Source organism: Ornithorhynchus anatinus, chromosome 10 (assembly GCF_004115215.2).
Source record: "Ornithorhynchus anatinus isolate Pmale09 chromosome 10, mOrnAna1.pri.v4, whole genome shotgun sequence".
NCBI classification, from domain to species: Eukaryota; Metazoa; Chordata; class Mammalia; order Monotremata; family Ornithorhynchidae; genus Ornithorhynchus; species Ornithorhynchus anatinus.
The window spans coordinates 38,481,291-38,498,668 of NC_041737.1; positions in this window are offsets into that span (position 1 = coordinate 38,481,291).

Sequence of the window (17,378 nt, forward strand, 5' to 3'; positions counted from 1 at the left end):
ACTGAGGATTTACTGGGTGCATAGTACTGTATGAAGTACTTGGGATAGTGCAGTTCAGTAGAGTTGGTAGACAGGATTCCTGTCCTCAAGAAGTTTATAATCTACTGGCAGAGCTGACAATCTGCTAAATGCTAGAGGCAGTACAGTAGTTAGACATAATTTCGGAAACACCGTGCTGAGCATCTGTAACCTGAATCAATGTTAGTCATTGAATCTGAAACCGATCCCACAAAGATTCTATGGATTTAATAAAACATAAAAATTTCCTTGCATGAATGGTGGGGGAAACGGTGACAGCATCCCAGAGGACTAGGCTGCTGTTTTATTTACAAAACCACTTTGCATTTTTTAATCAATGAATCGATCTGTCACTGGTATTTACTGAGTGAACTAAGCAATGAACTAAGTGCTTGGGAGAGTACAATACAGCAGAATTAGCAGTCATGTTTCCCGCCCACAACAAACAAAACAAATAAAGAGTTTACAGTCTTTGAAACAATAGAAAATTAGGCAAGTCCTGAGGGCAGTCAGAGTAGAAGGTAAATTTTCATGAGATGATATTCACTTTGTGTTATTTTTCAACCGAATTTCATCGTCTGTGTGAAAACAAGGACTTGAATGAGTGGATGGATTGCTCCAAATGCACTTTAGGAAAGTCATGATGGTTTTGTAAAAAAAAAAAAAACAAAAAACAAAAAACTGAGAGCTAACAGGAATGATCAGAGGAAACTTGGGTAGTTTAATAGATACAAATAATTGAAACGAGCCTGGATGGTATGTAGTGTTCACTCCCAGTAGTTTCTACAACTAATTTAGAATTCAGGAGAATAATGTGAAGTCTTTTACTACTTAATTAAACTTTTGTAATGCCTGCCTGTTTTACCAAGATGAATAAAATACATAAATTGTATGAGGTGACAGTTAATGCACACAAAAAGAGAAATGTAAAAGTCAGAACAGTGGGTACATTAAACTGATTCTTAATAATTGAAACCAATTTAATCATTTGAGATTATTTTATTCTAGCTGACGTAATACTGTAGCAGTTATATTCTAATTATAACCTGTTTCATTTTACTCTGCCTTTCTAGTTAATTATTACAGTCAATTTGTAAAATGACATGGTTCCACATTTGCATAGGTCACTATTAAATAAATGAATAGCTGAAATTACTCTAGCATTGAAGTGTCAACTTTGGTGGAAGTCAGGAGGACTTCAAATGTTCTTCTAACACCCCTTAATGTGTTAATGACCACTATTAAACTGCAATTAAAAGGCCAGAGAAAATGCATGAAACAGTTAATAGAAAAATAGCACAGACACAATTAAAACGCTCTGGATTTTTTTTTTTTGACTGATAGAAAATAAAGTGATATTCTGCAAGAAGTCTAGTGTGTGAATCTATTCCAAACTCATGGCAGAGCTGACAGTTTAATGATAACAAATCACAGGTTGCCTTTTTGGGTGGAATGTGTCCCGTCAGCTTACCATTAACATCAGTTGTAAACAAGACAATGTGGTGATTTTACCTTGTATTTAAATTACTACTTATTATGGTACTAAATAATAGCTTTAAAATCACTTGGTGTCCGGAATACTGATATACAGTGTGTGTGAGAGAGAAAGAGAAAGACAGAACTGAAAGATATGTTTAAGTTTTTGTCATTCTAAATAAAGAATGAACAGTCATCTTTGCTGTGCAGTGGGCTAGACCTGCTTTTGAAATCTCACACGGAATCCAATCTGAGATGAAACTGAAATGTGATTATAGGGCCATTTTCTCACCAGAGGAATTGGTTGTGTTGATCAGAGCTGCCTGGATTTCTAAGAATCCAGGATGTAGGGTACCCCATGAATGGTTTTGAGAGAGGGCCAAATTTATAGGTAATGGACACCTTGAAACTAGACTTTATTGTGTTGGGCGTACATTTGGGAATCCTGCTTTAAGCTGGTAAACTGTGGAAAATTTTAGACTTAAATTTCACTCTACCTTCCCCTTTACCTTCCTCAAAATCTTTAGTGGGGTTGTCCAAAACTGAATAATTTTGACCTTTAAAGAAGCGACTTTCTGAGGAATTGTTGATTCATTCCTCTTCCTAAATGCATTGTAGTCAAGTGTTAGTGCCTCAAAAAAATGAGCAAAGTACAAAATTGCAATCTATTGATTTAACATCCTGTTCATATTGAGTCTCTAAGAACACTGAAACTATGCAAAGGGACACTTGATCCAGCTCTTAAATGTAATCTCTGTCTAGAATGATTGCAGCAGCTGTAGCTCTAACAGAGAAATAAGGACAGATAGAGATGGCACAATCCTGTCTATCAATCTATGCATCTATTGATCAATCAATCACACTAGCTGCCTACCCCGGCCCTAGGGAATTCTGCTTAGACAGCAAGACTGGATTCTGATTTGAATATCAGCCCAGGTTATTTTTCATGGAGGGTCTTCATGAATATATATTGATACCAAAGAGGGCAGAACACTTGTTTCATTGATCCCAGGATGGAAAGAAGTAAACAGGATCTCAGGGGATTTTCACTCTAACAGGTTTTTTGGGTTTTTTGTTTTTGTTTTTTTGTTATTTCTTGTGGTATTTGTTAAACACTTACCATGTGCCAGGCATTGTTCTGAGCACTGGGGTAGATACAGGCTAATCAGGTTGGACACAGTCCCTCTTCTATAGGGGGCTCACAGTTTTAATCCCCATTTTACAGGTAAACTAAATCAGGTACAGAGAAGTGGCATGACTGGCCCAAAATCATACAGCAGACAAGTGGCAGAGCCGGGATTAGAACTCATGTCCTTCTGACTCCCAGGCCTGTGCTCTCCCTACTCGGCCATGTTGACATGTTTTATTTTGAGAACCAGAGAGAATAGGCTGAGACTGTGCACAAAACTGACATGAAAGAGAAGGTTCTATTAACTTCCTTTTTTCTTACCGTAGAAAGTCTGGTGATAACTACCCTCCAACCCTATTTTGAGAATGTCTGGTTGTCTTTCCTCCTTTCTGCACAAGGTTAAAGTTATGAAATCCACTGAGGCATTAATGCTTCAGAATGATCTTAAAAACCCACAGGAAGGAAAACTGTGCCGTGATTACGACAGTGCAAGAACATTCCCACACCTGCACCAGCTATACCCATTTGAATGATTTGTTGCCAATAGAGTCTGTAATTTTTTTTGGTGACAAAGACCCAGCAGCCATGTAATCCAATATGTAAAGCTGAGAGGAAGTCCATTCACTTTGCACCCTTGAGGTCTCACTCACCTTAGAAAACTTCCTCTTGGGATGCTTGTCTTTGAACTAGTTGAAATGAAACCTGAGAAAGTGCTGGGCCCAGGAAACCAAGAATTGGGTGTGAAAGGGGGAAGGTCTGAACATCATCACTGGGTGTTCTTGCTGACAGCATTGTAAAGAGGGGCAACCCAATGCCTGTACTGTGGAAAAACTCTCTTTGCCACTACCCGTCGGCCATATTTAGCCTGTTTATCATTCTTCAGTGCCACTGAAATTTACTGGAATCCTGCCTCCTAAGGTCAGGGAGGGAGAGGAGGAGGAACTGCTTCTAGTTATAATCATAGGTCCACCACCATATCAGTTTACAATATTATAATCCCAACTCACTAAATATCTGAATGACAGGCAATTTCCTCATTAGACTGGAAGCTTATTAAGGGCAAGGAATGGGTCTGCTTATTCTGTTGCAGTATACTCTCCCAAGTGCTTAGTACAGTGCTCTGCACATAGTAAGTGCTCAATATATACCACTGATAGATCGATTAGTTATGTTGTACACTAGGAGGAGTAAGAACCACACCCCTATTATGTTTTGCCTCATAAAATAGACTTAAAGCTGTGGCAGTGTGGCTACTGGAAAGATCACAGACCTGGGAACCAAAGGACATTGAGGAGGCCACTTAATTTATTAATGTCTTCGGTATTTTTTTTTCCTGTAAAAGTGGGAATCAAGTAGCTGTTCTCCATCCCCCTTGAAATGTGATCCCCTTGTGGGACATAGACTGTGTCCAACCTGATTATATTGTATCTACCTCCGCACTTAGAATGATGCTTGGCACATGATAAGTACTTAACAAACACTACAATTATTGTTATAGACTGGTCTATCTTCATAGGTGCACCCTGGAATGTCAAGGGTGATGCTGAGGTTGATTTTATTCTGCAGGTGGTGGCTTTCTCCTGAGCATTAATCAAATAGTGGTATTTGTCCAGAGCACCATACTGAGTATGTGGAAGAATAATGTAAAGCTAATAGACATAATCCTTGGCTTCCAGTAGCGTACATTCTAGTGAGGTAGACTGATACTAAAATAAATTACAGGTATGAGAAATTAAAGTATAAAGATATGTACATAAAGTTCATTGGGGATGTGGAAGAGGTAAGTAATCAAGTGATTAGGTGAGGTGAAAGTGCTGAAGTGGAAGTAGGCCAGGAATTATGAGAGTATAATTAACGAGGAGCACAGGCCTGGGTGTCAGAAGGACTGGGTTCTAATCCCAACTCAGCCATTTCTCTGCTGTGATTTGGGGCAAGTCATCTAAATTATCAGTGCCTCCGTTACCTCATATGTGAAAGGAGGATGAAGACTACAAGCCCCATTTAAGACATGGACCGTGTCTGACCTGACTAGCTTGCCTACCACATCATAAGTGCTTAACAAATGTTAGTTAAAAAAAAAAAAGAAAAAGGAAGACCTCCTGGAGGGAGTGTGTTTTCAGAAGGTCTTGAAGATAGGGAGACCAGAGCAGCCAACTACCCAGTGTGAGTGGTGGTTGGAATTCCAGGTAAAGAGTGGGAGTGACAAGAGGCTGGAAGTCAGAAATAGGACAAAGCTCAGTGGGTAGGTTGGCTTATAAGCAGTGAAGCATGCCAAGTGTGTGTAATTAGCATGATTGCCCATGTGCCTTCTGAGGCCAGGCATGGTTTTTCCAAGACATACTGGAGACCTGTAATGTAATCCCTAGTAATGATGATAATTGGGATATTTAAGAGTTTACTATGTGCCAGGCACTATTCTGAGCTTTGGGGTACCTGCAAATTGGGTTGGACACAGTCCCTGTCCAACATGGTGCTCACAGTCTTAACCCCCAATTTACAGATGAGGTAACTGAAGCACAGAGAAGTTAAATGACTTGTCCTAGGTCATACAGCAGACAAGTCCCAGAGCCAGGATTAGAACCCAAGTCCTTCTGAATTTCAGGCCCATGCTTTCTCCACTAAGCCATGATGCTTGAGCTTGTGATGGGCCTACCATGAACACCTTACATCTATGACACAACTCCAGAGAAAGAAGTTGGGATGTAATGCTAATAGACAATACTAGTAAACGTATGTTTATGGTCCCTTCCCTCTCCAGGGAAGGCATCTATTAATATATCATTTATTCAGCTAACCAGTCAAATTAACAAAATCTTTCAGGCTTTCCTTTCCTGCAGTTGTATATTCCCTCCCCTCATGCGCATCATCTGTTTCTGATATTTGGAAATGTCAAAATCATGAGCTTGAATTTGTTTATCCAAATCACCACAAATTCTAGGTTCTTGCAATTTGTTCATAAGAACCTAGAGGATAGGGATTGGGTCTTTCTGGTGTACTCTCCCAAGCACATAGTTCAGTGCTCTGCACACAGTTGATGCTTAATCAATAAAGTTGGTTGATAACAAAAGCAACAATGTAACCTGAGGAAAAACACATTTCATGGAAACTAAGTAAGCAGATATTTAATGAAAAATGACTCTATTCTACTTCCACTGATCTTTCTTCAAATGTCACTTATGATGTAAATGCATTAATCTGTGTGAACTTTTTTTGGGTATGCATCAGATGATATGAAAGGTACATATATATGTACCTTTTGGTGAAAAAAGTCTTCATGCTTCCATTGCTCCTTGTGGACTTCTCCTTGTTCTCCTTCTCCTTGCTCCTGGAGAAGCAGCGTGGCTCAGTGGAAAGAGCATGGGCTTTGGAGTCAGGGCTCATGAATTCGAATCCCAGCTCTGCCACTTGTCGGCTGTGTGACTGTGGGCAAGTCACTTAACTTCTCTGTGCCTCAGTTCCCTCATCTGTAAAATGGGGATCAAGACTGTGAGCCCCACGTGGGACAACCTGATTCCACTATGTCTACCCCAGCGCTTAGTAAGCGCTTAACAAATACCAACATTATTATTATTATTATTGTTGTTGAGCTGTTGGACTAAAATCAATCAGTCAGTGCTATTTATTGAGCACTTACTAGGGGCAGAGCACTGTTCTACACCCTTGGGGGAGTACAGGACAAGAGAATTAACAGACATAGTCCTTGCCCATAATGGAATTACCATCTAGAGAGAATAGTCTGTTTTCCATTATAATACTTTCATATCATCAAGTTGGTTCTCTGAAAGGAGCCTATATCTCCCACTCCCTTCTGTGTCATCCTAGTTTGCTCCCTTTACTCTTACCCCTTCCCAGCCCCACAGCACTTACGTACATATCTGTAATTTTATTTCTTTGTATTGATGTCTGTCTCCCCCGCTTATTGTGGGCTGGAAATGTCACTGTTAGTTGTTGCACTGTATTCTCCCAAGTGTTCAGTACAGTGCTCTCTGCACAGTGATTGCTCAATAAAATGATTGAATGAATATACATAGTCCTCTTACAATGTGGGGACTGCATTCTTGATGAACCCTACTTTAAGGAAACTTCACATTCAAGCACTTAGTACAGTGCTTTGCACACAGTAAGTGCTCAATAAATACAATTGCATGAATCCTAGTACTCAATTTGTGTCCAGCACTGTGTGCATTTGCAGAAAACTGTTTTTTTTCTAGCACGGTGTCATCATCTGTCCAGAAAGTCTTGTCAGAAGAAAGTTTCCAAATTCTGCCATTGTGTTCTATTCACAATATGTTAAAACACATGTTATAGGAGAACTGGCTATATGTGTTTCTGAAGTAAAAGTGAAACCTGGTGTATGAATGAGGAGAGTTTTCAAATCCTATTGGGTTAATCAAGAGACATAAATAGGATCCTGAAATGAGAACTGTACCCTAATAAAAATATCAAAAGATGCTTCCGCAGAATTGGTTGTTACCAATTCTAGCTCTTTGTTACCAAAGTATTTCTCCCTTCATTCATTTAATTGTATTTATTGAGTGCTTACACTGTGCAGAACACTGTACTAAGTGCTTGGGAGAGTATAATGTAGCAATAGAAAGACACATTCCCTGCCCCCTGTAACCAAAGCTTTCCTCAGAATGGTTTGTTTTTCACTCAGAGTTTTTTAATTTGCCTTTAGACTCCCTGGTCTCCCCAAAGTCTCCAATCACAGAAAACAACCATCACAATATTTTTCTTTGTTCTTTTTGTGTGTATATACTCGAACTAATAGTGCTTTGTTATCATTTCTATAACTCTGGGTTTCTAAGATGATGTCAACTCTGGCATGTAGAGATTACCCCTTGTTGCATGGTAGCATTGGCAACCTGCTATATTTGGTACCTTGAACTTTTATTTCTCTGAGTTAATGAATATATAGAGTGATTCCTAACATGCTGCTTTAAATGATCATGATGACAAATTTTCTCAGGTGCAATAGCTTCTGCTCATATCTGGGGCATGTTAATCAAAAGAATGTGCACAAACTTCCTAGAGAAAGGAAAACTGCAGCTCAAGGGAGAGGTATCCCTGGATATAGCGTTTGATGGATTCAGAGTGCTTCTACGCTACTGGAAAGCAGGAACAATCCTTTCCAAGGCCAAAGAGCAAATTAGGAAGAAAGAGAATGACTCGGAGAAAGACGGAGACAGAGGGAAATAATACCAAATGGGGAAAAAGACCAGGGAAAGGGGAGAGGGGGAAGAGAAGGCTTCAGTAGGCAGAGAGAGGAGTGGGAAAGGCAGATGACTGCCACATTTTCAGAAACCTCGAAGTCTGGCCAAGGTATACGGAAGGAGGATGAGACTCTGAGTAAAGAACAGAAGACAGAATGTTAAGATAGAGCAGAGAAAGAAGAAAAATGTAGATGAACCCAAACCCAGGAGTAAGAGGATGGAAGCCTAAGCAAGAGTGAGACTATGGAGTATGATTCAAGGAAGAGGAGTGGGAAATAAAAATCATGAAAAAGAGGGTAGGGGTGAAGGGCGATGGGAAGGAAATCTGGGAAAGGGGCTCAAGGAGCAGAAACAATTTATAGGAGTAGCAAAGGTAGAGAGATTCCTTGGAATTATTCGGGTTTGAGACAAATATCAAAATTGTTATACAACAGTCTGTAGCATTTTAAAATTCTCCTTTTTTTGAAAATAAAATTATTCTTCTTAAATCTCTAATTAACAAGTCTACTAAACCAATGGCTCTTAATTTTTTTTCCAGAATGCAGATGGTTGTCAATTCCTTATCTATATTGAAACATTTCACCAAAAAGAAACTACTATTCTTTCAGCTTAATTTGTTGAAGGAACTTTTTGAAATCAGTGATTGCTTTGAGTGAATTGAGATGACTTAGTTCATATTGTTAAAAAACAACTGAATGCTAAATAAAAAATGTAATTGTAAAGTTGAGAAAATGTAGATCTATTTAAAGCAGAGATGGCAGTTGTTGAGCATTGTGATGTATCATCTTGACATGAACTGAATGAGGTAGATTAGTGACTGACACTAGCAATGTCAGAATTTACATTACAGCACACACAAACTCCATGGAAATATACTATTAGCACCCAGAGTAAGCAGTGATGAGTAATGAGATAAAAATTGACAATGTCAATAGTCATAAGCTCTTCCAGTCAAGAATAATGAACTACACATATGTACGTATAGGTATATGTTAATAGGAATATACATAATGGAATATACCTTACATGACTTCCATCAAAATTAAATTTCATGTAACAACAAATGCTCCATGAATACATAGGTTGAGACAACTAATTTTGACCAGATTAAACACAGAATGCATTTCCTTCTGCATACAGTGCTAATGATGGGGTTATAACAATTCACTGAGGCTGTAACTGAAATCCTTGCTGCCTTCTACATAAAGATAGCAGAAAAAAACTTTATTTTTCCCTTCATTACCCTATTGCTAATGAAGTTACCTTACTGCATACTTGATCCCAAAATAACTTGAGCCTTAAATTAAAAAAATGTGATATTTTTCATGTTGCCGAGTTGTAAGTTAGATTTTTTTTATGATTTAAAAAGGCTAAAATGTCATCTTGGATATTTTTCTATGCAATTAGTAGATCAGATGAGAGAAAATACAGTGTTATATACCTCTCAGTACAGCTTGCTTAGGAGCTATTCATGTTTTCAAGCATTCATTCCTAAGTGTTTTTTTAGCATACATTTAATAAAGCATCAAGTTCAGTTGTTAATAAAAATTTAAATACAGTAACATTCCATTCCCTGTTGGAAGCATATATGCTGGCTATGCTTGATATCTGTATATATATTTGTCTTCCCTCCTTTTAATTTTCCATCAATCAGTTCCTACTGGAGGTCAAGATCCTAGAAGCCTCAAGTTCACTCATAGTGTAACTTCACCCAATGCTGTGGATGAATTCATTCATTCATTTGTATTGAGAGTTTACTGTGTGCACAGCATTGTACTAAGTGCTTAGGAAAGTGCAATACAACAATAAACAGTAATATTTCCAAGCTGTACCTCTGTAGATAAAATTTCAGGTGGCCTAATGTTGAGCCGGAAGGAAACTGGGATAGGAAATGAAAACGCCTAGAGGTATTGCTATTCAAAGGACAAACTGGACAGGAATGGCAGAGGGTCAGAGGGAGCATGTGATGTGGCAAAGAGAGGGAAACAATCCAGGAATATTAGGAAATAAATGGTAGGCACCCACAAAGAGTATATTGTTCACAGCCCCAGAGGACTAGCTATTGATTATGAAATCATTTGGATGAAGCCCAGAAAATTCATACAATAAATCCAGCTTTGTCTTGTTTCTGCAAACCATTTTTCAGAGATTCATCTTCCCTCCAAAACCAGCAGATTTTCTGATCCATCCCCTCTCCCCGCCTCCCAGCAAATGTATATTTTTTATTCATTTTATGGATTCAGAGAGATTAAATAAAAGCAGCACAAAAACAATTCAAATAATGTTAATTGTCATTTATACAGAAACAATTTTTTTGTGATTTAAAAAGAATTAGGGTGCATCCTTGTCCTGTTTCATGTCCATTCAGTAGGAAAGCACTGTTGAAGAAGATACTGTCCAATTTCTGGCAAACCTAGCTTCCTTTTCTAAGATTGGAATGAGATACAATTAGAAAATCAGCTAGTTAGTGGTGCAGGCCACTATCACAGTCCCGAATCTATACATCTGTTCTCTGGAATCTGATTTATTAACTCCAAAGGGTTAAAGAAAAGCAATTTTTAGGATTTCTTTAAAATGATGAATACTGCAAAGTACTGCCATGGCTACAGGGAAGTAGAACATTATGGGGAAGTGTAGAAAAATCATTTTTAAGAGGTGAAAATCAGATAAAAATAAAGCTGAAACACTGAAATATATTTGATCTTTTCATATGTGAGGAGAGCAGCATAAGTAACTCATTTAGAACATAGATTACGTTTTTTGGAAGTGAAGTGGGCTAACTGCCTGGTGTAGCTGTTAAGATTTTATTGAATGTTTCTTCTTTTCCTTGCCTAATAAAATAAAATTTCCAGAACTATTTGGGGATTAGATTTCTATTTCAAATTTTCTAATGGAGCAATTTCATTTTCAACTGTAAATTTTTTTTAAACCTAATGGTGACATCACTCAGCACACTGGATCAATTATCTGTGAGCTGAATAAACTTTAATTGGGCCTTTTTAAATAGGTGCAGATGTTGTGAACAGAACAGGCAGGTAGATTATCTCATTAGTATTAATTTAAATGTTCTGAGGTTTTTGCAGGGTTGTTTTTTTTTGTGTGTGTGTGTAAGATATATTTTGCAGTGAAGCTTAAATGACAGAAGAGAATGAACTGTAAAATAAAAACAATGGTGTGGATTCAACTATTCTATCCCTGGATGAGATAAACTAGAATTATCACTCTGGCCGTGAAGTTATCTATCCAACAATCCAAAGGAAATATGGAATCAGTTGGGCATGGGGGAATCCATTTCAATTTGTGGATGTGTTGTATTACTTTTCAAACCCTATGGGGTTTTTTTTCCATTGAACAGCTTCCCCTTCCATGTCTCTCCATTTACATATAGTTCAGTTGCCAGGTGAGGCACCATTTTGTAAACAGTTGGTGCTCTCAGCATGTCAACCCTCTATGCAAATAATCATCTTTCTGGGGCTTTGAGAAATGTTACAGTCAGGAAGATAAGCCTACTGTAACTCCTTTCATCTCTTCATGTTCATACCACATTTCACCTCTCAACGTCTGAGGTTATTTTCATGCTTCTATCTGCCCAGTCCTAGAACTTTTTCCCAACCTTGATTTCAGGATCAAAGATAAAAATCGAAATTGATTTCACAGGTGTCTTCTTTAAAGGTCTGCAGCTGTTTACCCTCTACAAATGAAGGGTGTGTTCCTGCACATGTGAAATGTGAGTGCAATTTCACGTGGGTTCAGTGTTGTCCCCTAGGAGAGTGTGAGTGTGAGTGCCATTAATGTGGGTGTACTCTTTCAGGTGAGCGATCAGGGAAGGCAAGAACCTAGTGATTCATGGGTTTCTTAGGCTTTCATCTTAGACTGGTCTCAGTGGCTAAAGTAACAGGGGAATGACCAGAGGCCTATGTTTTGTCATTGTGTTACATAAGATAGCACATCTGGAAAAGAATTGAGCTGTAAGCATATGTGCCCATTCCATTTAGAGATACTCAAAGGTTATAAGCAAAAAATATTATTTACTCATTCAATCACATTTACTGAGTGCTTACTGTGTACCAAGCATTGTACTAAGCATATGGGAGAGAACAATAGGCAAAAACGGTGAAGGAGACCTTTGAATATATGTGTGCCAGGGTCACCCTTCACATTTGGGATTGTTCTGGTATATTTGTGCAGCGGGGGCAACTCAGGAGCAAGGCAGGCATCTCCTGGAATAGGATGAATAGGTCAAATTCTTCCTCCCCAGTATCTTCTTTTTCCCCAAGATTTTGAAGTAGATACATACCTGGTGCCTATTCTGGTCCTTGGGAATCCCTGATGTTGTTGTTCCTCGATTCTAGGAGGTGCAGGCAGAATCCACAGTATCTCTGGCCCACTTAGAGGATAAAGTCCTGCCAATTCTTTTTATCTCATAGAGTCCCCATAGAATCCAAAATGCAATATGGAAAGATGAATCCAGTCCGGAGGATCTACTAAATTTCCATCTAGATTTTCAAAAGGGTAAAGGACGGAAGCGGCTGTGTATGAAGATACTAAAAACATCATAGGCAACTTTTATTCTCCCAAGCACAGTAGCTGAATTGGCTATTGGTTAGTACTTGAATATTGAAGCAAAGAAAAAAAGAATTTTAATAGTTAAGAACCTATGGGACAAAATGATTCATTGGTAGGTTTCTATGGCTGCTGTTTTCTAATTTCTGATTATTTTAAAGTTCTGAAAGTTTTTTAGCTAACAATGTTCATGAACTGAAAAAGGAATTCTCAAAAATATCCAGTTTCCCCACAAAATCCATATTTAGATTCCTTTTAAATAGCAATGTCTGGAATTACAGAATTAATATTTGTAAAACATTGCTCTCCAAGGAATTGTAAGTAAATACCTTACCATATGGCATCCAATGGACATACTGCTCTACGAGTCCTTTTTCAGTGAGAAAATTGATCATCCAGAATGTATTAGCAGCTAGACTACAAAGGTGACACTAATTGCTCTGATAAACATTTAAGTTAAAAATCTCTCTCCTGGCTAAGCAATTTTTTTGCATAAAATTATGATGGATTTGTATGTTATAATCTATGTATCTTTGAGCGGATATATGAATGATAAGTGGGTAAATGAGCTATAAAAAGAAAAATATTAGGTAAACAAGCTGCACAAGTGCAACAGTGTGACCCAGTGGAAAGATCACAGGCATGGGGGTCAGAACACCTGGGTCAAACCCCAGCTCTGGTACTTGCTGCTTGCTGTTTGACTTGGAGAAATTCACTTAACTTTTCAATTCCTTCATCTATAAAATGAGGATTCAATACTCAATCTCCCTCCTACTTGGACTGTGGGACAGAGACTTTGTCTGACCTGATTAGTGTGTATTTAGCCCAACACTTAGTATAGTGCTTGATATGTAGCGGGTGCTTAACAAGTATTGTCACTATTATTGTTGTTATCATTTTTATCAGGTGAACCAAGAAACATCCCCTTTTTAACCAAATTAAGTTTCTGTTATATTATTCCCATTAAATTATGTCAAAATAAAGCAAATATTGTTCATTTTGCTTATGAATATTGATAAATGGCAATAACTAGAATGAGGTTATACACAGGATCTTGCACAGCCTGGTCCAGAGAAATGCTATGATGCATACATAGGATCATCATCCTTCTTTGGGTGCCATTTTCTCAAGCACAATTCGGCCCTTGCCTCTCATCTGGTTAACCGGGTTCTAGGGTGTTGGAAAACAATGTCATTCAGAAATTCCAATCACTATTTGAAACTTCCCCCAGTGTAAAATCTCTAGTTTAGAGTTGTCTAGAGAGAAGGTCACAGTACATTGCTCAATACTGTGCTCAGTAAATGACAATTATGTTATTGATGATATGATGATGAGAAAGAAGCTCTGGGGGTGGAGGAGGGTGTTTTAAAGCATACACCCTGCCCTATTTCCACTCTGCAGTCTACCATCTTCAGTCTTAGGGACAAGCAGCCAGCACTTTAATTGATCGGACAAGATCTACCTTGAGGTTGAAAATCCTGGGGGCTGCATTCTGATTATGATACTCTACCTCTCTGCATTTCCGGATGGGGGTTTGGAAGAAATTATGCATTTCCCCCACCAAACCTTTGAAACAGTTCTCTACTGGGTTTTGGGAATTGTGTTTGTATTTGGTCATGAGATCCCACTGAGATTGAGAAATAAAAAGCACGTTCTTGTTTTGATTCAGTGGAATGAGAAGCATGTTCCTTGAAGCTATTCCTTACATAATGTCCTTATTATTTTTCTTCTCTGGAGACTGGTAAGAAATTATGTCTTTTATTCCTACAAAATTGTACTTTTGTATAACTCTTGAAGGGGCACACCTTCACCATCTCAAAAGGTGATAATATCTATGTCCAAAGCTCCATCTCATTTTTCGGTTTTGGGTATTCAGGTTCACCTGAAGGGATTGTGTGGGTTGAGGTGCTCCCAAGAAGAGTGAGATGCACAGTCACAGGGGCCTATAGATAATTATAATAATTAATAAGAATGGCCTTTGTTAAGCACTTATTACGTGCCAGATTCTGTAATAATAATAATAATAGTAGTAATAACAACTTGTGCTGTGGGTGGAGGGCCAGAGGAACTTGTAGTTTTCTCCCAATCATCCTTGGAAACAAACTTTTGAGGACTTTGGATGATTCATTTTGCCCCTTGAGGGGCCAGAAATGGGTATGATATTTGGTGATACAATGAGCTGTTGTGTTCTGGATTTGATGGCAAATAGCTCATGAGTTTTAGTGGGAGGCCGTTGTGGGGGAACCTTTACTTCAAACGTGTGTCTGCAGTTTCCCCACATCCCCAACTTGGCTTCCCTTTCCTTTTTTTGCAATGAGCCTGTGAAAATAGGAAGCACTTGGCTTTAAGTGGTGCTTGTTGGAAGACATATCTGAATGGATCCCATTGTGAGGACACAACCCAGTTCTTCTCTGGACACTGGGCTTTAGGAACATCAGAACTCCATGTTTTAGGTCTAATTACAGGGACGGCTTTGCTTTGGGTGGGACATTTTGAGACTGCCTTTGCAAATGGTATTGACTCTCACCCAGGAATAGCATTTTATGGAAGATGACCCAGGGTACCTTAGTGTAAAATTCATTCATTCAATCATATTTATTAAGCACTTACTGTGTGCAGAGTTGGGTGAGCTTATTAAACATTCAGTGTAAGAACCCTGAACATTGATCCCTGAAGTGGAAGTTGACTTGGTGGGATTATATTTGATCAGAATAGACAGTGGGCCATATTGCAAAATCTGGAGAAATGATATGAAATCCCTATCAGGAAAGCCTGTATTGTCACATGACTCTGTATTTTCTGGTATATTCCTTATCTGTTCTATCTATGCATTAACCTAGGATTCAGAGAGAATACTGTACACATGCTCCTTGTTAAGAAAAATAAAAGAAATTAAAAGAGAAACCTAATATAGAGTTAGAGGGTGATTTTGGTGATTGGTTGTGTGCTTTTTAAGAAAAATGGAAGGCTGAATTCCAAGGCATTTAACAGGGAACATAATCAGGGAGGGAGGTGTGTTATTCCTGATTGTTAAAGATTATAAATCCAATAGAGTGGGGTCATGTTATACAAAGAATACGTGTTGCAGGTGTGAAATTATGGTACTACAAAACTTTGGAGCTGCCTATATTTTAACAGGTGCTTAAATTGAAAAACCATAGCCTAAGGCCCCATGGAATAAACCCCGAGAGTGCTGTTTCTCATGCATCTCTAGAAAAGACAGCCAGGTTTGCCCATTCCCAGTTGTGGATTTCTTAATTGCCATTGAAAAAATTACAGCACCTCTATGAATTTGCCAGCCAGTGGCTGGCCCACATACTGGTCTCTTCCACATTTGTGCCTTCCAACACACTGAGCTGTTCCAGAAGGGGGACTCAATACTTCTGGTTGTCCAAATTTGGATGATTCCTCTGCTTCATTCTGGGGAACTCTGACTAACCCTTCCTCCTCTGCACGCATCTAGCATGGCCTGCCAGTGGGTTCTGGGTTCAAGGCGCCAGCTCCATGGGCAGATAATATGATGGTATTTGTAAAGCACTTACTTTGAGCCAGGCACTGTACTAAGTCCTGAGTGGTTTCTACTTTGCAGTATGGAGAGAGGCATGGAGCCCACTCTATGCAATATGGGGCTAGGGTAGGTCTTGTCTTCCCTGGTAATCACTTCTGGGCTCTGTGTGCTGGCAGTACCGGGGTGTGGGTCAATTTGTGTCCAAAGGGGAAAATACTCACCATTTCCCCTGTTTGATTCACGTTTGTGATTTCTCTCCACTCTCCCTAGTGGGAGGAGGAAGAAATTGGTTTCAGTAGGTGTTTGGGACTCAAGAAGGATCTTTCCATGTCAGAGAAAGGCCAAGCCATATGCAAGAAGAAGTTCCTGGGCCCCAAGTGTCTCCATGGTTCCTTGGACTTTTCTAGCGTACCTCAAGAAGCCAAGTGCCGAAAGGTTGTGGGGAGAACAGATACCTCCCTGGGGTTTCAGGGCTTAGCTGGATGGAGGCTTCTTTAAGTTCTCAGTGGTTCAGCCTCGATCTTGATGCCCCCAACCCTGGCACTGGGCTCCTGGCATGGGTTTATGAACATAGAAGCAGCCTGGCCTAGTGGAAAGAGCATGGGCCTAGTGTCAGAGGACCTGTGTTGTAATCCCAGCACTCATCTGCTATGTGGCCTTGGGCAAGTCACTTAACTTGTCTATGCCTCAGTTACCTCATCTATAAAATGGGGATTAAGACTGTGAGCCCAAGGTGGGACAGGGGTTGTATCTAACCAGATTACCTTATATTTGCTCCAGAACTTAGTGCCTGGCACATAATGATATTTAACAAATACCATTTAAAAAAATGGAAGATGGAAAATAACAAAGAGGACATCAAAGAGGAAAGGTTAAAGAGCTGGTGCAGAGCCCAGTTCAAAAATACATCTTCCTTTGACATCTATCATTCTAGGAAATGACTAGATTCGCTGGGATGGGATTTTCACTTTCTAGTTCACTTTCACCCTCAGCCTCACAGCACTCAAGTACACTTCTATATATTATTCATTTATTTTAATGTCTGTCTCCCCTTCTGAACCTTAAACTCACTGTGAGCAAGGAATGTCTACCAATTCTGTTGCATTTCACTCTCCCAAGCATATAGTCCAGTGCTCTGCACACTCTAAGCACTCAAGTAATGTCATTGATAGATTTTGATTAATTGATTCTACTTCACCTAGCATGAACAATTGCTGGGGAATGGGACAGGGATGTTACCTGTCTAGATTACCCATTTTGAGCAATTTCTTTCCCCTATTTTCAAAACCACATTTTCTTATCCCTCATTCTCTTTCACCTACCTAATTTCAGTGTCAGTCAGTGGTATTTATTGATTACTTACTGTGTGTCAAGCACTGTACGAGGTGTTCTGAAGAGAAGAATAAAGTAGATTGGATAGACATGTTCCTTTCCCACAGAGAGTTTATAAACTAGAGTTTACAATTTCTCC